We start from the raw sequence: 26,000 nt of genomic DNA on the forward strand, positions 1-26,000 counted from the left end.
TATTCCAATACTAGAAATGGGTAGTCAGTATATAAGACTAGGGCTGTTCTTTATGATTAGAGAGCACTAGATTCTAATACAACTACTGCTTTACTAGTATGTGAGACGGTGGATGTACTAGTTGAGGTAGCTGGCTTCTTCCTTTTCACAGTTGGCTTTCGCTGAGGTCCCTCCCCCTCAGCTGGTGCAACACCAGAGGGAGTTGTTCGGGCAACTCCACCTTAAGCAGCTAGATACTCGAGCATTACTGGCGTCAAAGCAGCATATGGAGCAGTAGGTTTATTCTTTGGCATCCCCCCTTGCTTTAGAGGCAGGTCAAATGATTCATCAGCAATCTGCTGGTAAGCTTCACCAGCTCATTTTCAAAAATCAGGCTCAAGAACCTTGGAAAGGGGATTAGATGTGTTCGTTTGGGTGCAAGCACCATTTCCCTTAACCTGAGGTAGATCTCAGCTGCGTAATCAATGTTCCGGTTGAACAGCAAACCATGACCAATTTTGAGCTTAAAATCTGAGCACTGATCAAAACTACCGGACTTTTGGCTGATGCACTGGGTCAGCAGTCCAAAGAAGTAATACCATAGCGGTGGCATGTTCTTCCTTAGTGGTGTATGAGCAATTGGACCAGCATAACCAATTGTTTCCAGCACTTCCCTCCTCAAATCATCGCTCGTCGGTGAAGTAAGAAATGGACCACCGGGTAATTGAAGGGCACGTCGGAGGGCATCAACAATGATTGAGCAATATAGATTTTTAGTCACCATGCCACGAATACAAGGAGCATTCTGTTGAGTGGTGGCCATGGTGGCAGTATACCAAAATCTCGCTAAACAGGCCGGATAGAGGCGAGAAGGAACTCCGGTAATGGATCTCGCCAAGGGGCATCGCCTGATGTAGTCAATCAAAGCCTCATAGCCAATGTTGGCTTTAGACTTGGGAATAGAGAGAGCATGTGATGCATTGCCTCTGGAAAGACGAATCAGTGCATGGTCTAGTGCATTAGCAGCCCTGATCAGATTGGGGTGAAGATTGAACAGTGGACCCTGTACAATTTGTTCCTCAATGACCAGTGGAGGTTGCTGTTCTGGTCGTTGTTGCTGTGGTTAGTGTTCCTCCGGTTTGTATTCTGTGGGTGGTGATTGTGGATGTTGTTGTTCTTGATCTGCCATTGATGAAATCGTTGAAGATGGATGTATGAATTATGAAAGATATGAAGATTTGTGATTTTATAGAGAAGAGTGTGTTTTTGAAAGGTAAATCAATGAGTTAATAACCGAAGGTTATTATGTGAAGTTGATCGCCTTATTTAACCTTTCAGATTGGTGGAAAAAGTGCAGGAGAGAGAAAATGGCAACTGTCATCTGCAGGCGCGTGGGCAGATGTGACAGACTGGCACATTTTTTAGGGTACACAGACTGTTGACATGACGTTTAATTGGCTTGAACACTCATTCCTCCCATTAAGCATTAAATGCAGTAGTTTTCAAATCAATTTGAAGTTAAAAACCATAAGATAAATTTTGTATTAAATACAAAATTTCTTTGTGACATTTAATATGTAATGAATTTAATTTTAAATCATTGGGAGTAAATGAGTTTCAGATTTAAGGTATCATTTAAGTATTGTGAGCTATTTATTATTTCGTTTTGAACATTGAATAACCATGATATAAAAGACCTTGTTGTGCTGACTGTTTGACATGCAGTAAGTGAAGGAAATTTTGACTTACTGGTTTGCCCTACATGTTGTAGAGCCAGCACACCAACAAAGTTGCCTTTTATTTTAAAGTTCAAGCATACCCAGCTCAGAGATGAGATAGTTAAAACGTTTCTCATCTAAGGGCTTTGTGAAAAGATCTGCTAACTGCTGGTCCGTTGAAATAAAATGTAGCTCCACATCTCCTTTTTGAACATGATCCCTTATGAAATGATATCAAACGTCAATGTGCTTAGTTCTTGAATGCATCACAGGATTGTTGGTAATAGCAATAACACTTGTGTTATCATAGTAGATTGGAGTCTTTGTAACATGAACACCATAGTCCTTCAGCTGGCTTTGCATCCATAGTACTTATGCAGTACAACTACCAGTAGAAACATATTCTGCCTCAGCAGTAGATGTGGACACAGTATTTTGCTTTTTGCTCGTCCAGCTGACTAGCCTACCAACCAGTAACTGGTAACCACCAGTAGTATTTTTCATGTCTATTTTACACCCTACAAAGTCAGCATCTGAATACCCAATTAGCTCAAAATCCTGGTCTTTGGGATACCAAATACCACATTTAGCAGTACCTTTCAGATACCTAAATATCCTTTTTACTGCTAGCAAGTGTGACTCTTTAGGATCAGCTTGATATCTGGCACAGAGACATGTGGCAAACATAATGTGACAACCCGGAAATTTCCAACCAAATTTAAACTTTATCTTTATATTATTCCGACACGATAAGCAAAGTTTGTTAAGTTAAATCTCAAGAATTTTAAACTGTGTTCATACATTCATTATAACCTCGACCAAATTCTGACGATTCACGAACCGTTATATATAAATAGTTATGTATATATATATATATATATATATATATATATATATATATATATATATATATATATATATATATATATATATTATAACTTGAGAATATTAATAAAGTATTAAACGTATAATACGTTACACGAACGTATTTGTTTCAATATGTTTATCGAGGGAATTAGAAGATAATATCAAATGATTGATTTATCAGATACATTGTGATATGATTACGGGTCCATGTTATGAGGTCCACTGTGATTTAAGAAATCTATTCTTTTTGACAACATTCGGAAAATGGTAAAGTGATTTATAAGTAAGAACTTGGAGTGTAAATAACTTAGATGTTGGATATCGATAAGTTAAGTAACTCGACATTTTTCATTAAGATGATTTCATACGTTTATTTAACCTTTGGACTTTATCCCATACTTCACCAACAGACTGTAATTTAAAAACTTGAAACCTATTATAAATATATATGATTCTACTTTTCTAAAACGTTTTATGATATAACGATTTCCATTATTTTAACCTTTAAACAAAATGATTCTTAAATATATTTAGTTTTGGAAAACAAAATTATCATATTTATTTGATTTAGTTTCAAACGTACAAAAACGTTTTCAGTTTAAAAAGAACTTTATTATTAAAACGTATATAACTTTTATAAATATCTAGAACCACTTTTGACAACTCATTACTTAACCAGTATGATAAAGATAACGATATTTATATTTTATTTTATTAAATATATATAATGATTTAAATTAATATTATATATATTTATATGCGTATTATACGTACATAGTTTTATACTTTTACTATACTTAAACTTTAAGTTTACTTTATTTTTACTTTACTTTAACTTTAATAATTCACTTTAATAATTCATACTTTAATAATTCACTTTAATAATTCATACTTTAATAATTCACTTTAATAATTCATACTTTAATAATTCACTTTAATAATTCAAAAATCTATTATAAATAGAATTCAATAGGTTTCATTATTTCATAGTAACTTGAAAATATTTTCTCTAAACTCTCTCAATCGATTTACATATATATATTTACTCCATATTATTTCAAGATATTATTAATATACATAAAATATTACGACGGAGTGCTGTCCAAGTGATTTCAAAATTATTTTTCGAGCGTGATAGAGCTAAGGAAATTATGGGTTATAGCTATGGAGGTTATGGGTATGGTTCGGGAGTATTGCTCGTGAGTCAAACTAGTATTCATCATCCCCGTTGTGTCTACGTACTTTTCTTGCAATATTGAATCTCAATATTGATACGTGAGCCCTCATAACTTAACTTTTATATATTATTAGTGTATCCCTGACTAGTGCTCGAGTATATAGGATTATGCATGCTTATACGTTCGTTATTATCGTTAGATAGGTTATGTCGAATCTTGAATTAAATACATATGCTATTAAGATAAGGTATATGATATGCATGTCGTTGGAAAGATAGCGAAAAATTGAGAACTTTTCATTAAGATATCGAATGGTTTTGATGAACGGTTTAGAAGTTATAGTCAATTGAATTTTTGTAAAAATGATTATTATTATCGTCGTTATAATCTAATTATTATTATTATTATTATTATTATTATTATTATTATTATTATTATTATTATTATTATTATTATTATTATTATAATTATTATTATAATTATTATTATTATTATTATTATTATTATTATTATCATTGTCGTTATTAATAAAAGATATTATTGTTATTTTTATTATTATTATTATTATTATCGTTATTATCGCTAAGGTTATAATTAGTATTATTAGTATTATTATTATTATTATTATTATTATTATTATTATTATTATTATTATTATTATTATTATTATTATTATTATTATCATCATTCAAATAGTTATTAGTATTATCATTAATATTATTATTATTAGTATTATTATAATTAAAACTAATATTAGTAACATCTAATTATTATGATTACTATTATTATTATTAATATGAACGCAATATAAAAGACGACTAAAAGCTATTAAACGAAACGATTAGGAAATAATGAGTATGAATATCATGATGAAATTAAGATATTGTAAGATATTGATTTAAAGGAAAAATATCATTTTCATTATTTTACTATTATTGTTATTAAAAGTATTATTAATATTAAAACTATTATTTTTACTAAAATTATTATTTTTAATAAAAATATCATTGTTAATATGAAACATCATTATTATTATCATTTTAGTACTATTATTAATAAAAATTATCATTTTATCATTTTTAGAAAATATAATTATTGTTATTTTTATTAGTAGAATAATAATAATTATTACAAAATAATACAACTTTTACTTATTATTATTATTATTATCAATATTATTTTATCAAATAAATATGTGATACAAAGATATTTTACTACGTATAATATAATTACATTAATAATACCTATCATATTATTTTTATGATATTAAATGAACTTTATAAATTTTATTACTTAAGATATATAAAAGTATATTTCTATTATATAAATTTTAATATAAAATTTTATTTATTAATAAAAGAACTATATTATTTACTTTAATAAAATCTGTTAAAAATATTTAAATATATAAAACGACTATATTTAAAACTATATAATAATCATGTATAAATTTTGGAACACATTTTGGTCAATATGACTTTTGTTGACTTTTGCATATTTAGTCTCGAGCATTAGGATTGTGATACACTACGACTTGACCTAAATTGTTAGACAGATATTGATCAAACATATAAATATATATAATTAATATAGGTTCGTGAATCCAAGGACAACCTTGCACTTGTTCAATGATGTCATATGTATTTTTACTACAAAATACAGTATTGTGAGTTTCTTTTGCTCCCTTTTTTAAATGCTTTTGCAATATATATTTTTGGGACTGAGAATACATGCACTGATTTTATAAATGGTTGACGAAATAGACACAAGTACTTAAAACTACATTCTATGGTTGGATTATTATACCGAATATCGCCCCTTCAAGTCTGGTAACCTAAGAATTAGGGAAATGGCCCCTAATTGACGCGAATCCTAAAGATAGATCTATGGGCCTAACAAACCCCATTCTGGAATTTGGAATGCTTTAGTACTTCAATTTAAATGGTGATTGCGATTGCCAATATTTATGGCATACTTGCGGGTATGCGGGGGATATTCTATATGCATTATGTTAATGTCGGTTACCAGGTGTTCATCATAAGAATGATTTTTATACACTTGCGAGTGTAAAGTTATTTATGAAAAATGAAATCTTGTGGTCTATTAAAATTATGGAATTGATGGATTATGATAAACTAATGAACTCACCAACCTTTTGGTTGACACTTTAAAGCATCTTTATTCTCAGGTATTAAAGAAATCTCCCGCTGTGCATTAGCTCATTTTAAGGATATTACTTGGAGTCATTCATGGCTTATTTCGAAAGACGTTGCATTCGAGTCATTGAGTTCATCAAGATTATTATTAAGTCAATTATAGTTGGATGTATTATGAAATGGTATGCATGCCGTCAACTTTAGATGAAAAGAAAGTTTGTCTTTTAAAAACGAATGCAATGTTTGTAAAATGTATCATATAGAGGTCAAATACCTCGCGATGTAATCAACTATTGTGAATCGTTTATAATGTATATGAACGGGTCGTTTCAGTTGGTATCAGAGCGGTGGTCTTAGTGAACCAGGTCTGCATTAGTGTGTCTAACTGATAGTCGTTAGGATGCATTAGTGAGTCTGGACTTCGACCGTGTCTGCATGTCAAAAATTTTGCTTATCATTTTTGTCGAAAATTGCCTGCTTATCATTCTTAGTCTAGACACATCTTACTGCATTGATTGCATGAATAGTGTATAGACAAAATTCATATCTTAGCGTATCCGTTACTGTAAACTTTGCCTGACATATCCCGTAAATTCCTCCGTAATCTACAAAATCTTTTGCGCTATATATATAGATATTCTATGTAATTAGAATACCACCCGATAGCCGAAAAATCATTTCATATCGAAAAATCCTTTATTCAATCGAACTAAATGGAATTCCTCATCAGTTCAAGTCTCTCGAATTCCGATATGGAATCCCACTCAAGCTCCGAAAGCAGTGTGACTGGAATGGATCAACCAATCAGTCATCATCTATTTTGGATGAATTGGGGATGGGTTCGTAGCCTCCTCAAACATTGGAGACAAGAAGAAGGCGATCCTTTCCATCCACCACATTGCCCTCTTGGCGAAGAACCTGAAGCACTTACCGGTGAACCTGTCCGAAACACCATTTTCTCTCTCATTTCCAGAGTATCTCGTCACGATTATATACTACATCAAATTCTATATTTTATTTATCCGCTCGTCCGAACCGACAATCACCCCGGTGTAATAGAAGAAGTCAACGAGCTTCGCGCTCGGGTAGTGGCTTTGGAGAATATGGTGCAAAGGTTACAAACACCAGCAACAGCACCAGCAGTATAACCAGTACTACCATCATCAACGCCAACAGTACCATTACCACCCCCAACCACAACCACGTCGTAAACCTCAACTTTACAATCTGTCCCACAAGCACCAATGTCATACGCCTTGTAGATACCAAGGAATACCAACAACAACAAACTATGAAGTGTTGATTCATAACTTCATTGGAGAAACACTCCGCGGTGATTATGTAATCTCTAAAGTCTTAGAGATTATCTATTCTAACCCTAACCATAAATCAGATGAGTGAATCGAAATGATAGAAGGAAGAATAGAAACCCTGACAAGAATGATGCAAGATTTATAAGCTAGACTTGTTTTACCAACAGCATCAACAGTACCGTAGCATCACCATCACAGTCAGTGCCGTCAGTGTCATCAGAATTAGCAGCACCTATAACATCACAAACTCCGTCAATTCAAGAATCACTGTGGACATCATTACGAATCAATAACGCATATATTGTATCAATGAGTTATGAAGTATTAACTCACTCCCTCTGAAGAAATTATATGTATATTTTGTATATATATAAATTTTGAGATCAAAATAAATCTTTCCATACTAAGCTATTATGTGTGAATCTTAACTACTCGGTTAATTCATATTACTAATATGCAATGAGGTACGTCCTTCGTCCGCAACTTAACCATCGTTATCTACAATTTCTGTCTCAATTCAATAAATTCAAACTCATAATAAACCTAGTGTATTATTTAAATATATGTTTGATTTTACACTTTCATCATCGATGTACTCAAAACTTTCCAAATAACATCATTCGTACCTGGCGAAGTTCACAAGAATTTCACAAAAACCAGCATCATGTATCAACAAATAACGAAGTATTGATTCATAATATTATTGAAGAAATACTTATGTAATTTCTAAAGTTTTAGAATTACTCAATTCTAGTTTCAACCATAAATCAGATGAGTTTAATTTAATATTAACTCATTAAATTTATGTTACATCTAAAGAAAATATACACATATATATTTTTGATAATGCTAAAAACGAACATATATTTCATAGCATTATTCCTCAAGAAAGACAAGCTTTTAGTTGCAATTGTTCTATTTACAAGTGATATTCGTTTAAATAATAAAAGGTGAAGACAAAAGACAGATTCGACGAATTGAAGACGCAAACGACCAAAAAGCTCAATAGTACAAAAGGCAATCAAAGAGGTTCCAATTATTGATAAGAAACGTCTCGAAATTACAAGAGTACAAGATTCAAAACGCAAAATACAAAATATAAAATTGTACGCAAGGACGTTCGAAAATCCGGAACCGGGACCAGAGTCAACTCTCAACGCTCGACGCAACGGACTAAAAATTACAAGTTAACTATGTATATAAATATAATATAATATATAATTAATTATATTAATTATATATATATTATATATATAATAAAAACCGTCGGCAGAGAAAGACTCCAAGATGTGAGCTGGAATTTCAAACTCCGCGACTCGCGGAGTTTGAAGGCAAAATTCACCGCGAGTCGCGGAGCCCCAAAAATCAAAAATCCCTATAAAGCCAACCGAATTCTGATCGCAAAATATATTCTATTTCTCTCTTCTCTCATATATACGTAAAATATATATATATAATTTATATTTTAATTTTAATTTTAATTTTAATTCTAATAATAAGGGTATGTTAGCGAATGTTGTAAGGGTGTAAGTCGAAATTCTGTCCGTGTAACGCTACGCTATTTTTAATCATTGTAAGTTATGTTCAACCTTTTTACATTAATGTCTCGTAGCTAAGTTATTATTATGCTTATTTAAAACGAAGTAATCATGATGTTGGGCTAATTACTAAAATTGGGTAATTGGGCTTTGTACCATAATTGGGGTTTGGACAAAAGAACGACACTTGTGGAAATTAGACTATGGGCTATTAATGGGCTTTATATTTGTTTAACTAAATGAAAGTTTGTTAATGTTAATATAAAGATTTACAATTAGGCGTCCCTATAAATTACCATATACACTCAATCGGACACGATGGGCGGGGTATTTATATGTACGAATAATCGTTCATTTAACCGGACACGGGAATGGATTAATAGCCACTAGAATAATTAAAACAGGGGTGAAATTACATTCAAGGGTAATTGGTGTAATTGTTAACAAAGTAGTAAAACCTTGGTTTACACGCAGTCGATAACCTGGTGTATTCATTAAACAAAGTATTAAAACCTTGTTACAATTCGAATCCCCAATTAGTTGGAATATTTAACTTCGGGTATAATAATAATTTGACGAGGACACTCGCACTTTATATTTATGACTGATGGACTGTTATGGACAAAAGCCAGACGGACATATTAAATAATCCAGGACAAAGGACAATTAACCCATGGGCATAAAACTAAAATCAACACGTCAAACATCATGATTACGGAAGTTTAAATAAGCATAATTCTTTTATTTCATATTTAATTTCCTTTATTTTATATTTAATTGCACTTCTAATTATCGCACTTTTAATTATCGTACTTTTTAATTATCGCAATTTTATTTTATCGCACTTTTATTATTCGCAATTTCATTATCGTTATTTACTTTACGCTTTAAATTAAGTCTTTTATTTATTTAATATTTTACATTAGGTTTTAACTGCGACTAAAGTTTTAAAATCGACAAACCGGTCATTAAACGGTAAAAACCCCCCTTTATAATAATAATATTACTTATATATATATTTGTATTTTTATAAAAGTAAACTAATATAGCGTTGAGCTTTGTTTAAAGATTTCCCAGTGGAACGAACCGGACTTACTAAAAACTACACTACTTTACGATTAGGTACACTGCCTATAAGTGTTGTAGCAAGGTTTAAGTATATCCATTCTATAAATAAATAAATATCTTGTGTAAAATTGTATCGTATTTAATAGTGTTTTCTGCTAAAATTAATAACTATTTTATATACACCTCGCAAAACATCAAGTATTTTTGGCGCCGCTGCCGGGGAACACTCTTAAACGCCGGAAGCGCAACGCTAATATAAGAAGAAGAAAAAAAGATTTTTTGTTTACTTTTATTAAAATTCGTTTTGTAAAAATACGTTTTAAATATTCGAAAAATATAAAAAGAAAAACAAAAATATAAGTATTTTTAAGATTTTGTTAAATATTTAAGTTTTATAAGTTTCTTTATTTTTAGTTTAGTTTATAAAAATATAAGTTTTATTAAATATCTTTTATTTATAAAAAAAAAACAGAAAACAGAAAATAAAAAAAAAAATAAATAAAGAAAAACGCGTTGAAATTATAAGCTGTCATCTGAATTTTTGAACCCCGCGACTCGCGGGGTTTTCTTTATAAATTACCGCGACTCGCGGAGCTTCTCTGACACGCGAACAGGAAGCCCTAATTCAGCATTAATTACGTTTATTATTAATTATAATTATTATTTAACCCTAATTATTATTATTATTATTAGTTTTATTTTAACATTTACTTTTTATTTAATTTATGTATTTAGTATAAATTAGTTTAATTAAATTGTAAAATTAATAGTTTTATTAAATAAATAATATAAAAATAATATTTTTATAAAAATTGTACTTTTTACAACTTTTTATATATTTTTATATTTTGTCCCTTTTTAATCGTTGTAGCGTAATATTTGTATTTTTCGCTCATATTTAATTTTAAACTTAGTTTTTGCTATAGTTATTTTTACTCCTAGATTTTTAGGCTTTGCCGTAGAATTCCTTAAGTGCTTTTTCTTTAGACTAAGATTTAGGTGCTTTAGAATTTTGCGACGCCTTTTTAAGTTTTAGTTTCTTTTTAAGTTATTTCCATTTGGGATTTAGTTTTTCCTGTAAGCTTTAATATTTTTAGACACCTTTTACTATGTACCAATTATCATTCCAATTAGTAATCTCAATTTGCGATTATAATTTTAAGTTAGTTGTAGTAATAAGGTTAGGTTAGTATTTTTAAGTTTTATAAGTTTCTTTTATTTTTTTTCGTCACCTTTTATTTTTCAACCATTTTTCTTTTTCGACCTTTTGCGACGAACTCTTTTTCTCTCTTATTTCTCGCTATTCTAGTTTTAGGACATAGATTTTTATTCTACTTCTTATCTAAATTTCTTAAAATTACGAAAATTTATTTTGAGTAGTTAAATTAATAGACATCAAAATTTTCTGGTTCGTAGTAATAGTTGGATTTGTACGTGGACCGGGTTATTGGAGCCAAACAGTCCTCAATTATATTGAGACCAAACGAATCCTGCCCCTCTGCTGCATCTTTTGGCTATTCAAAACGTGGGCAAAATCAGAAAAGTCTATTGATTGGATAACTTATTATAATTTTTCTTTCCTTTTTAAAAACTAATAGGATATTCAGTGAATGCACCGAGCAAGACGTTCATCACCTTTTGTACGTTCACCACCTGTAACTAGATCAAGACATTTAGCAAATATAACCGCCGTTGATTTTTCTTTAGAATCGTCATCCAGTCGACCAAGTACTTCAGTTCAAATTTCCGATAATCCATTTTTTGAACCCGACCTCACAATTGAGAATCCGGAGAATATTCAGAAACGGTTCGTAGATCCTGAACCACTAAACTTTCCTCCGGAACCACCAATCATTCAAACAGAGATTGTTGAGGAACGAACCATTAAATCAGAATCATCTAGTGATACCGATTCAACAAATTCAATTATGGAGAATCTGGAACCTTTAAGTATGGAAGACCGAATGAGAGCTAAACGCACTGGCCAAGGTCACGCAATTACTCATCCAGACATTAATGCGCCAGATTATGAAATCAAAGGACAAATTCTACACATGGTGACTAATCAATGCCAATTTAGTGGTGCGCCGAAGGAAGATCCAAATGAACATCTACGTACCTTTAATAGGATCTGCACACTATTTAAAATACGAGAAGTGGAGGATGAACAGATATATCTCATGTTATTTCCCTGGACTTTAAAGGGAGAAGCCAAAGATTGGTTGGAATCGTTACCTGAAGGGGCGATCGATACATGGGATGTTTTAGTTGACAAATTTCTTAAACAATTCTTTCCTGCATCTAAAGCCGTAAGACTTCAAGCAGAAATTGTTACGTTTACACAGAAACCAAATGAAACTCTATATGAGGCGTGGACAAGATATGGAAAGTTATTAAGAGGATGTCCCAACATGGTTTAGACACCTGTCAAATAGTACAAATATTCTACCAAGGATGCGACATCACTACAAGGAAAGAAATAGATATAGCAGCTGGTGGTTCTATTATGAAGAAAACCGAAACTGATGCTTACAAAATTATTGATAACACTGCTTCCCACTCACATGAGTGGCACCAAGAAAAAGATATCATTAGATCATCTAAAGCAGCTAGAGCCGATTCTAGCCATGACTTAGATTCCATTTTCGCAAAGATAGATGCTGTGGAGAGACGAATGGAAAAGATGACTAAGGATATTCACTCAATACGAATTAGTTGTGAGCAGTGTGGAGGACCACATTTGACAAAAGATTGTCTCAGTATTGAATTAACAATGGAACAAAGAGAGAATATTTCATACATAAACCAAAGGCCTGGAAATAATTATCAGAATAATTATCAACCGCCAAGACCGATTTACAATCAAAACCAGAATTATAACCGAAATATTCCATACAACAACCAACAAGGTCCTAGCAATCAACAAGTATCCAATAATACTTACAATCAGCAAAGACCGAATTTTCAAAACAAACCACCACAACTGAGACGACCCGACCCAATCCATAGGGACGAATACAATAACATATGATAACATTGCGAGGTACTTGACCTCTATATGATACATTTTACAAACGTTCCATTTATTCTTAAAAGGCAAACTATCATTACATCAATATTTGACATTTTCGTCTAACATTTCATAATATCCAAATGACCTAATCTGTCATTTACTTATTTATATTCTCTATTGAACTCCAATGACTCGAATGCAACGTCTTTGTATCATGGCTTAAAAGGTCCCAAGTAGTATCCTTAACATGAGCTAATGCACAGCGGAAAACTTAATTCATACCTGAGAATAACATGCTTTAAAACGTCAACATAAAGTTGGTGAGATATATAGGTTTGATGCTAGCAGCGTTATAACAATGGAACACAAGATTTCATATATAAACATTTTAATAAAAATATTCTAAGTGGTTGAGCACTTGGTAACCATACTTAACATTTAATCACGTCGCATATTCCCTTTATTATGAAATCTTACTACACCGTACCAAGTGTAGTCACGAAACGAAGTACTGTGCAACCGTTGAATACTGGTCATCCAGTCCGGTTGGGGTTGTCAGGCCCGATAGATCTATCAACAGGATTTGCGTTTACAATACCGCTGTAAATAATAGTTACCAAGCTACAGGGAGATATGCCAGTGGTACAACTCAACGTAGAATATATATTTTCGTCACTTGTGTCCATAACGTAAATCATTTATAAAAACAGCGCATGTATTCTCAGCCCAAAGATATTAAGAGTTTTAAAAGGGATCTATATACTCACTTTTGTCTTGAAGATATGTAATTTCGACTTGGTCTACGATTGATATCACGAACCTATCCATATATAATATATCAATACCTTTTCTTTTTAAACAATCGTCACATATATATACTTATAATACTTTTAATACTTTTAATAATTCCTTAGTCCGTAGTTAGCAGTCCGATGTTAGTAATTCAATTTTAATGGTTCATATTTAGTTGTTTAATAAACTCCCAATGAAATAAATAAAACCCCCATCGTATATGTATTGGTCGAGATTAATCTTGACCCATGGTACCGGTGTTGTCAAATGACGTGTTGCGTACATAAAGTACCGGTGTTGTCAAATGACGTGTTGCGTACAATCATGGGATCTTATGATTAATCTTCTCGTATTGTTTACGGGTGATCCTGAACCATATAAAATTAAATTATGAGTACATATGTATAAAATATCATGTTACTTTAGGAAGATGTGATTTATTTAATTTTCTCCAATTATTTTCGTGGCTAAACTAGTCTTGGATATCCGATTTTGTTTTGGTCATAATTTCTTCGTTACAACTCCGTTTTCGTTGATTCAACTTTCCACTTCCTTGGATCGAGTCCCTCTTTAAGAATATGAACTGTAAATACCTTAGTTTGTATTCGAAATCATAGGTCATAGGTCAAATTTTGGTGAAACTTATGAAGTTAATCATTTTTGTTACAAAAACATCATTTAATGACCATTTTTCTAAAAATACTTATACTATGAATTAAATCATGAAATTTTTATGTGTTAACATATTCATAAGAAATATCATTTTTCCAGAATATAAACCTCCAATTCAAAGTTCAAGATGGTTTTTAATTATCCAATCCAAAACAGCCCCCGGTTGCACTCCGACGCCATAAAAACAGTTTTTTAAGGTATTCTTTGAAAAACCAAGTTATACCTTGTTAAATTAGCATATATTTAAGTTATATTACAGGTCTTGAAGTATTTTAAAAGTTAAGTTAGAAGGATCTATTTAGTTTGCAAACAAGTTTGAAATCATTCAAACTATGTTTTTGTTGTTAAAATTGTATACCATACAATAAGATAGCTATATATATATGAATCGAATAAGGTTATGAACAAAGTTACTACCTCAAGTTACTTGGACAAGATTGCTGTAAAAGAGGAGTAAAAACCTAGAACCAAAAGAGTGATGAAATTGGATGAAAGATTGGAAGCAACTTAAGACATAAACTTGAATTGAAAGTTGTATTTTTGTAGTGTTTTTGTTGATCTTTTTATGGTGGTGTTTAAGGTGATTCTTGAGAGGATTTTTGCTGGAGTTCTTAGAGAGACATGAGGCTAGTAAGTGTGTGTGTTTAGCTAGAGAAATGATGTTCCAAAAATTGAAAATGGATGCATGTATTTATGGTGGTGTAAAAGGTGTATAAATTTGTAATTTTGTGAAAAGATCTTTTAATCATGTGAAATTGTCATACTAAATAACAAAAGTAGTTACCTTATACATAAGGCATGAACAAGGGCTGGTTGGTGGTGATTTGATGTGTATATACCAATAGTAAATACGTATAGAAGCTAGGTATGATACGAGTACATATACTCTAGATATACGTATAGAAATCTTGTGAAAAATGGAATGAGGATTCAAATATAGCTATCTTTTGTGAATATACTTATATTTTTTTATGTATTTAAGTCTTTAAAAGTGATTAAATACATTATATATACGATATATGTATAAACATTATAGGTCGTAAGTATTTATGTCAAATAACGTTACGTATAGTTATCGTTTTGAAAGCTTAAGTTAGTAGTTTCAAAATATACTTATAACTTATTGTTATTAATACAAAATGAGATATTTAAACATCCTTAAATCATGTTAAATATGTATATATACATATATATACACAAACGTATAATTAACATATATTGTATAGTTCGTGATATCATCGGTCAAACTAGACGGTTAAACGTTATGTAAAACTCTTTTCAAAATCATAAATCTCAACAATTTAGATTGCTTATCATGTTGGTAAGTTTTAATTTATGTAAATATTAATCTTATAAGTGTAAAACGATCGGAAAAATCCGGGTCGTTACAGTACCCACCCGTTAAAGAAATTTCGTCCCGAAATTTGGTAGAGGTTGTCATAAATAACAATAGGAATGTTTTCATGACGAATATGAGGTATTAATAGAGTTTTATCATTATTGGAAGATATGGATAAAACGATTCGGTCATGTGAAGCGCACGAGTGAAGCTATCATAAAAGAATGAAATGAGTGAATATAGAATCGTTTTAACCGATGTCGAGATTAGGATTGATTTCCAGAATTTAAGGGATTTAAAGAAAATCTTATGTAATAAGATTTGGTTCTTCGATGATTTAGAAAACAGGATCTCCTTTGATTTAATGCGATAATCTGTTTTGATTTCTTTGTCGGATATTTCACTATAAATCCACCTCCTTCCCTTTCTTACTTCCATACCTCACATCTCTTACTCTTCCTCCTCTAATTCATACCTTAAGGTATCCTTTAAAATGCTTCATCCCGTTCTGATTTTTGTTATACTTCTAACTTTCATATCTTTCATTCTTCTCTTTCATCTACTGCTAGAAGAATCTATTCACTTTTATGATTTTCTTGGAATTATAATGTTTCTAATTCTCCCGTGTCTTTACGTCGCCATACGTATTGATACACACGGTTTGTAGTTTCTGGGTGGTTATTGGGTTTGATATCTTTCCTTATATTTCGATGCTCCTGCTTCTGTTTTCCATAATCATTGTCATCCATAGTTAATACTCTCTCCTATTTGCTGTAATCTATACCCCAATTTCTATTTTGGGACTCTGTCCCTTCGTTTCTTCTTCCCGTCCTTGAGTCAAGCGATCAATAGTTCGAAATTCGTAGGTATAAAATTCGGAATGAACATAGCTAATGCTCTAAGAAAGGAATGGTAATGGCACGATTTTGATTTGTCAAATTACCAGAATATCCAGGAAAATAGAACTATCAAGATGATTTGTTCTTAATATGTTTCGGAATTGGATAGAATGTAAAAGTCGTGTAACATGGCACATGATGACGGTACTGTGAATCATCATATTCCATTAGAAACTTAACATGACTTACTGTAATATAATGAAGTTGATCAAGTTTCATTATATTATACTAGTTCATGCATCAGTTCCCAACACTGCTTCAGAACATTCCTATTTTAAACTTGAAGGATTTAGAAACTAACACAGTTTCCTTTATATTGTAACGCAGATATTACAGAGAGATAAAAGATTTCAGATAAGGATAGTGGTGAAAATATCTTCAGAAATATTGAGGATATTTATAATGAAAGATATGATAATATCTTGGAATTTCTAATGTCGAAGGATGATGATGAAGATTGACCCGTAAGGGTTTAGATTCAGAAGCAAGGTGTTTGCTACAGAATCGTCATAATTCTTTATGTACAAGTTTAGTCCTTGTAACTTGTTCAGAGTCTCCTTCATGGTTTGTTCAATCCGGTTTTCAGTACCAATTTTCTATCGAGCGTTCCTAACACTTCCTTCTTTTATCATCAACATTTGGTCATTAAGACCTTCTACAACATGCTGCTTCGTCAGTATTTTCAAAGTTATCGGATCTGGGTCATTGGTTATCAAACCAAGATGGTTTAAGGAGAATTGTATTTTTAGATGATTAAACGCTGTTGGTAATATGATGGAATATAAAAGGTTCTCCGGTAACGATGGCGAAAGAACAACGTATATATATATATATCGAGATTGTAATAAGAGTAGTCTTACTGAGATATCGAAGTGGAGCTGTGACAAAATTAGTTAATTGAAAAGGAATCGCGTGATTGTTTTTGCTAATGGATGATAAGGAATTCGATGCGGATACGTTTTAACTATAACTTCGAGTTCAAAAATTTTTAGGTGCATAACTGTATGCATAAATCTTTATTCCGTAGACGAGGTGCGGCTGGTTGAACTTCTCGATCGAGATGTTTTCAAGAATCATGAAAAGTTGTGAATGCGAATTGTAATCGTCAAGATACAAATGAGGTTTAAAATAGAATCAAGTGGCAAACTTGAAGGATTGTTTAGTTTCATATGTAATAATCATCATTTTAACTCATTTTTAATTGTCCAAAGTTAGCAGTCCAATAGTCCGATTGTCCAATGGTTCAATAAATTCATATATGAACTAAATATATAATATTCGAATTACTTAATACGTATCGTGACCCGTGTACTGGTCTCGGTGTCGATCACAACTCAAAGTATATATATATTTTGGAATCAACTCCGACCCTGTATAGCCAACTCCCACCTTCACATATAGAGTGTCTATGGTTGTTCCGAAATATATATATAGATGGATCAATATGATAAGTTGAAACCTTGTATACGTGTCCCGTTATTTAAAATGCGTAAAATAAATAAATATATATCATGACCCATTATACAACGTGTTGTCTCAGAATTAATCCGACGTGTTGTTGTACATGTGTCCCGACGGTATGTAAAGTACAGAAATTAAAATTGCAAGAATGTAAATTGCGATAAATTAAATATTAATCAGTTAGCTGGGAACAGTTAGCCGGAACAGTTAGCGTGTAATCCTATCACAATTTCAATTAATTAATTCATCTGTTTCTAACAATTTTTATTTTGCCAATGTTTCTTCATTATGCCACTTGTTGGATTCGGATAGGTAAAAATCCAAATATGAAATTTAAATGGAAATGGTTAATCTGGGGTGAACGGATACGTATATCGGTAATTGTAAGTAGGATAATAAATGATCGTTGAATCAGATTCGAAGAATGTACAGTGTAACTTGTTAATGTGAATTCTAAATATTCCTTGGGTACTACCCACCCGTTAAAATATTTTCATCATTAACAGTTTGTACGAATGAAATTTTTAATTACAATCTTTATGAAAATATATTTGCATATATATTTTCTTCGGAGGTAACTATGAATTTAATGAGTCAATAAAATATTCAACTCATTTGATTTATCGTTATTACTAGATTACATAATCTCCAAAACATTAGAGATTACATAATCGTCATGTCGAACGAAGAACGATACGTAAAGAAGAGGTAATCGGTGTAGAATGATATGTAGAACAAAGATCATATTCGAAGTTCAGATGATGATGTTGAGGTACGTGGTGCGGATGTGATTGTTGGTGGTGGTAATGATACGGTTGGTGTTGATGCTGATGATGTCGTTGACGTCGATGATGCAACTGGTACTGAAGATTGCGAGGTTGATGTTGTTAACGGTACTGGTTATGCTGCTGGTGTTTGTAACCTTCGCACCGTGTTCTCCAAAGCCGTCACACGAGCGCGAAGTTCGTTAATTTCTGCTAGTACACCAGGATGATTGGCGGTTGGAGTGAGCGAATGAACAAGATCCGAAATATGGGATAGGATATAATCGTGACGAGATACTCGAGAAATGAGAGAGAAAATGGTTTCTCGAACAGGTTCGCCGGTAAGTGCTTCAGGTTCGTCGCCAATGGGGCAATTCGGTGGGTGAAAGGGATCACCTTCTTCTTGTCTCCAATAATTTAGTATACTACGAACCCATCCCCAATTCATCCAGAATAGATGATGAGAAATTGGTTGATCCATTCCAGTGACGCTGCCTTCGGAGCCCGAATGGAAATCCATATCAGCGTAGCTGTCGGAGTCGGAGGAATTCGAACTGGACGCGGAGTTCATCTTGTACAGTCGGGGAAATGAATTTTTGGTTTGGAATAGATTATAGGAGTTGGGTTTGGTATTCTTCAATACATAATTTACATATGTATTTATAATACTCAAAATCCCGTGAATTACGGAGAATCTTTGAAATTCGTCAGGCAATGTCTATAGCAACAGATACGCTAGGATACGAATTTTGTCTATACACTATCGATGCACCAAATGCAGTAAGACGTGTCTAGACTTAAGAATACTAAGCAGGCAATTCTTAAGGATGATAAGCAGATGATTTTCGACTAGATATGATAAGCAAAACTTTTGACATGTAGACACGGTCAAAGTCCAGACTCACTAATGCATCCTAACAACTACCAGTTAGACACACTAATGCAAGGCCTGGTTCGCTAAGACCAACGCTCTGATACCACATGAGACGACCCGACCCAATCCATAGGGACGAATACAATAACATATGATAACATTGCGAGGTACTTGACCTCTATATGATACATTTTACAAACGTTCCATTTATTCTTAAAAGGCAAACTATCATTACATCAATATTTGACATTTTCGTCTAACATTTCATAATATCCAAATGACCTAATCTGTCATTTACTTATTTATATTCTCTATTGAACTCCAATGACTCGAATGCAACGTCTTTGTATCATGGCTTAAAAGGTCCCAAGTAGTATCCTTAACATGAGCTAATGCACAGCGGAAAACTTAATTCATACCTGAGAATAACATGCTTTAAAACGTCAACATAAAGTTGGTGAGATATATAGGTTTGATGCTAGCAGCGTTATAACAATGGAACACAAGATTTCATATATAAACATTTTAATAAAAATATTCTAAGTGGTTGAGCACTTGGTAACCATACTTAACATTTAATCACGTCGCATATTCCCTTTATTATGAAATCTTACTACACCGTACCAAGTGTAGTCACGAAACGAAGTACTGTGCAACCGTTGAATACTGGTCATCCAGTCCGGTTGGGGTTGTCAGGCCCGATAGATCTATCAACAGGATTTGCGTTTACAATACCGCTGTAAATAATAGTTACCAAGCTACAGGGAGATATGCCAGTGGTACAACTCAACGTAGAATATATATTTTCGTCACTTGTGTCCATAACGTAAATCATTTATAAAAACAGCGCATGTATTCTCAGCCCAAAGATATTAAGAGTTTTAAAAGGGATCTATATACTCACTTTTGTCTTGAAGATATGTAATTTCGACTTGGTCTACGATTGATATCACGAACCTATCCATATATAATATATCAATACCTTTTCTTTTTAAACAATCGTCACATATATATACTTATAATACTTTTAATACTTTTAATAATTCCTTAGTCCGTAGTTAGCAGTCCGATGTTAGTAATTCAATTTTAATGGTTCATATTTAGTTGTTTAATAAACCCCCAATGAAATAAATAAAACCCCCATCGTATATGTATTGGTCGAGATTAATCTTGACCCATGGTACCGGTGTTGTCAAATGACGTGTTGCGTACATAAAGTACCGGTGTTGTCAAATGACGTGTTGCGTACAATCATGGGATCTTATGATTAATCTTCTCGTATTGTTTACGGGTGATCCTGAACCATATAAAATTAAATTATGAGTACATATGTATAAAATATCATGTTACTTTAGGAAGATGTGATTTATTTAATTTTCTCCAATTATTTTCGTGGCTAAACTAGTCTTGGATATCCGATTTTGTTTTGGTCATAATTTCTTCGTTACAACTCCGTTTTCGTTGATTCAACTTTCCACTTCCTTGGATCGAGTCCCTCTTTAAGAATATGAACTGTAAATACCTTAGTTTGTATTCGAAATCATAGGTCATAGGTCAAATTTTGGTGAAACTTATGAAGTTAATCATTTTTGTTACAAAAACATCATTTAATGACCATTTTTCTAAAAATACTTATACTATGAATTAAATCATGAAATTTTTATGTGTTAACATATTCATAAGAAATATCATTTTTCCAGAATATAAACCTCCAATTCAAAGTTCAAGATGGTTTTTAATTATCCAATCCAAAACAGCCCCCGGTTGCACTCCGACGCCATAAAAACAGTTTTTTAAGGTATTCTTTGAAAAACCAAGTTATACCTTGTTAAATTAGCATATATTTAAGTTATATTACAGGTCTTGAAGTATTTTAAAAGTTAAGTTAGAAGGATCTATTTAGTTTGCAAACAAGTTTGAAATCATTCAAACTATGTTTTTGTTGTTAAAATTGTATACCATACAATAAGATAGCTATATATATATGAATCGAATAAGGTTATGAACAAAGTTACTACCTCAAGTTACTTGGACAAGATTGCTGTAAAAGAGGAGTAAAAACCTAGAACCAAAAGAGTGATGAAATTGGATGAAAGATTGGAAGCAACTTAAGACATAAACTTGAATTGAAAGTTGTATTTTTGTAGTGTTTTTGTTGATCTTTTTATGGTGGTGTTTAAGGTGATTCTTGAGAGGATTTTTGCTGGAGTTCTTAGAGAGACATGAGGCTAGTAAGTGTGTGTGTTTAGCTAGAGAAATGATGTTCCAAAAATTGAAAATGGATGCATGTATTTATGGTGGTGTAAAAGGTGTATAAATTTGTAATTTTGTGAAAAGATCTTTTAATCATGTGAAATTGTCATACTAAATAACAAAAGTAGTTACCTTATACATAAGGCATGAACAAGGGCTGGTTGGTGGTGATTTGATGTGTATATACCAATAGTAAATACGTATAGAAGCTAGGTATGATACGAGTACATATACTCTAGATATACGTATAGAAATCTTGTGAAAAATGGAATGAGGATTCAAATATAGCTATCTTTTGTGAATATACTTATATTGTTTTATGTATTTAAGTCTTTAAAAGTGATTAAATACATTATATATACGATATATGTATAAACATTATAGGTCGTAAGTATTTATGTCAAATAACGTTACGTATAGTTATCGTTTTGAAAGCTTAAGTTAGTAGTTTCAAAATATACTTATAACTTATTGTTATTAATACAAAATGAGATATTTAAACATCCTTAAATCATGTTAAATATGTATATATACATATATATACACAAACGTATAATTAACATATATTGTATAGTTCGTGATATCATCGGTCAAACTAGACGGTTAAACGTTATGTAAAACTCTTTTCAAAATCATAAATCTCAACAATTTAGATTGCTTATCATGTTGGTAAGTTTTAATTTATGTAAATATTAATCTTATAAGTGTAAAACGATCGGAAAAATCCGGGTCGTTACAACAACAAACCGATGATAAAAAGCCGAATTTAGAAGATATGATGACGAAGCTAGTTGAAACTCAAACGCAGTTTTTCACATCTCAAAAACAAACTAATGAACAAAATGCTCAAGCATTTAGAAATCAACAAGCTTCTATTCAAAATCTGGAACAAGAAGTAAGTAACCTAGCAAGGTTAATAGGTGAAAGAAAACCGGGAAGTCTACCTAGTGATACAAATGCTAACCCCCGGAATGAAACAGCTAAAGCTATTACCACAAGAAGTGGTACAACACTTAAACCACCTGAAATACCTGTAACTTCTGATGAAACTATTCCTACTCCACAAGAACCACAACCTGATCAAGATAAGGAAAAATAACCGGTAGTTGAAAAGGTTAATGAAAATAACACAGTTAAGGATAAACCTTATGTTAAACCATACCAACCACCACTTCCTTACCAGAGTAAAATGAAGAAAGAAAAACTTGAAGCCGAGCAATCCAAATTTTTGGATATGTTTAAACAGATAAATGTAAATCTTCCTTTCATTGATGTGATTTCAGGAATGCCAAGATATGCTAAATTCTTGAAAGATCTAATCTCAAATAGAAAGAAAATGGAAGAACTCTCGGCTGTTATTATGAATGCTAATTGTTCAGCAGTGCTGTTGAATAAGATACCAGAAAAACTATCTGATCCAGGAAGTTTCACAATTCCATATTTTTTGGGTAGTCTTAGTTCAATAGAAGCATTGGCAGACTTAGGTGCTAGTATAAATCTAATGCCGTATTCACTATACTCTAAACTAGACCTTGGAGAATTGAAACCAACCAGAATAAGCATACAACTAGCCGATAGATCAATAAAATATCCTAGAGGGATAATGGAGAACATGCTAGTTAAAGTTGGTACTTTAGTATTTCCAGTAGATTTTGTTGTTTTGGACATGGAAGAAGATTCTCAAGTTCCTCTCATATTAGGAAGACCATTCTTAAACACGGCTAAAGCAATGATAGACGTGTTCGGTAAGAAACTGACCCTAAGTATAGAGGATGAGAGTGTTACCTTTTCAGTTGATAGAGCAATGCAACAGCCACAATCTGCAGATGATACATGTTATTATATTCAAACTATAGATGCACATGCAGAATTATTAGAAGAATTTCCAGAATTACAAGGAGCACAAACGAACTATACAACTACTGAAAAAGAACTCCTTGCTATTGTCTTTGCTTTTGACAAATTTCGATCATATCTCGTTCTAGCAAAAACGGTGGTCTATACCGACCATTCTGCTCTTAGATACCTATTTTCAAAACAAGATGCTAAACCAAGATTAATCCGTTGGATCTTACTCTTACAAGAGTTTGATATTGAAATCCAAGATAAAAGAGGAGCAGAAAATCTCGCCGCTGATCATCTTTCTCGTCTTGAAAATCCCGAATTAGAAGTTCTGAATGAATCAGCCATACAAGACAACTTTCCTGATGAATATCTATTGAAGATAGATTATAAAGAAATTCCATGGTTTGCAGACTATGCAAACTACTTAGTTTGTGGATTCCTTGAAAAAGGATTATCGTACCAAAGACGAAAGAAATTCTTCAGTGATATAAAACACTATTTCTGGGAAGATCCACATCTGTTTAAAAGTTGTCCCGATGGAATAATACGCCGATGTGTATTTGGAGATGAAGCTAGTAAAATTTTAAACCATTGTCACACAGGACCAACAGGAGGGCATTATGGGCCTCAACTAACAGCAAGAAAAGTTTATGAAGCTGGATTCTATTGGCCTACAATTTACAAAGACGCACACCTTCTTTGCAAATCCTGTGATGCATGTCAAAGGGCCGGAAAAATAAGTCAACGTGATGAAATGCCACAAAATGTCATCCAAGTATGTGAAGTATTTGACATTTGGGGTATTGACTTTATGGGTCCATTTCCAAAATCTAATAATAATCTATATATACTCGTAGCCATTGATTATGTATCTAAATGGGCGGAAGCACAAGGTCTCCCAACTAACGATGCACGAGTTGTAGTCAACTTTTTAAAACGTCTTTTTGCAAGGTTTGGAACACCGAAAGCTTTAATAAGTGATCGGGGTACTCATTTCTGTAATAATCAACTTGAGAAAGTTCTTAAAAGATATGGAGTAACTCATAAAATCTCCACCGCATATCATCCACAAACAAGTGGACAAGTTGAAAATACCAACCGAGCTTTAAAACGTATTCTAGAGAAAACCGTAGGATCAAATCCGAAGGAATGGTCCATTAAATTGGAGGATGCACTCTGGGCTTTTAGAACAGCCTACAAAACTCCAATTGGAACCACACCTTTTAGACTTGTTTATGGAAAAGCATGTCATCTTCCAGTAGAAATTGAACACAAAGCATTTTGGGCTTTGAAGACATGTAATCTTGATTTATATGAAGCCGGACGTCTACGATTAAGTCAACTAAATGAATTAGAAGAATTAAGACATGAAGCATACGAAAATTCGTTAATCTATAAAGAAAGAACGAAGAAATGGCATGATAAAAGAATCAGAAGTTCAAAAGAATTTAAAGAAGGAGACAGAGTTCTTCTTTTCAATTCACGATTCAAGCTATTTCCTGGAAAATTGAAATCAAGATGGTCTGGACCATTCATAGTCAAAAGAGTTTTCCCATACGGAACGATAGAATTGATAAATTCAAATGGGATTGAATTTAAAGTTAATGGTCACAGAGTTAAACATTACATACATGGTCCGATGGAAGTCGACAACGAAGTTAATCACAATTTCGACACCACAGCTAACTAAGTGTGGGGAGAATCAAGTCTTTAAAGGATAATATGTATTTCTGTTAGAGTTAGATTGTCTGTTTTCGTGTAGTTCTCGAAAATGGAACCCGAATGGTCTTTCCCTAGCAGACCCTAAAGAACTAGTCTTCTCCCCCCATTCTGAATTTTTATTTTTTTTAGGTTTTTACGAAATGAAGACTGCCTGTGAACTAAACCATGGTCTAATGCTACACGCTTTGATCACTAAACGTAATAATGACATACTCCCGAGTGAAATAGTATCAGTAATCAGAGAAAGAATGGACGGAGTTAGAAAAGAATCCAGATGCGAAGATAATAAGTTACAATTTGGTAAAGGAAAATCAAAATCCGCAGCGAAAAGAAGAGCACGACACCTAGAAAGATGTCACAAATGCGGAAAATGGTCACATGGAGGTAAATGTTCAAATAATCAAACCTATTCAAATACCGAATTTGTTACTTTATGCAGAGACGGACCGTTCATATGTTTAGAAGAAAAGACACTGAATGCTCGAGGTTACGCCTATGTAGCCATGGAAAATCAATTAAACCGACTATCTTATGAATGGGATAGATCAT

Source organism: Rutidosis leptorrhynchoides, chromosome 9, assembly GCF_046630445.1.
Source record: "Rutidosis leptorrhynchoides isolate AG116_Rl617_1_P2 chromosome 9, CSIRO_AGI_Rlap_v1, whole genome shotgun sequence".
In the NCBI taxonomy this organism is placed as follows: Eukaryota; Viridiplantae; Streptophyta; class Magnoliopsida; order Asterales; family Asteraceae; genus Rutidosis; species Rutidosis leptorrhynchoides.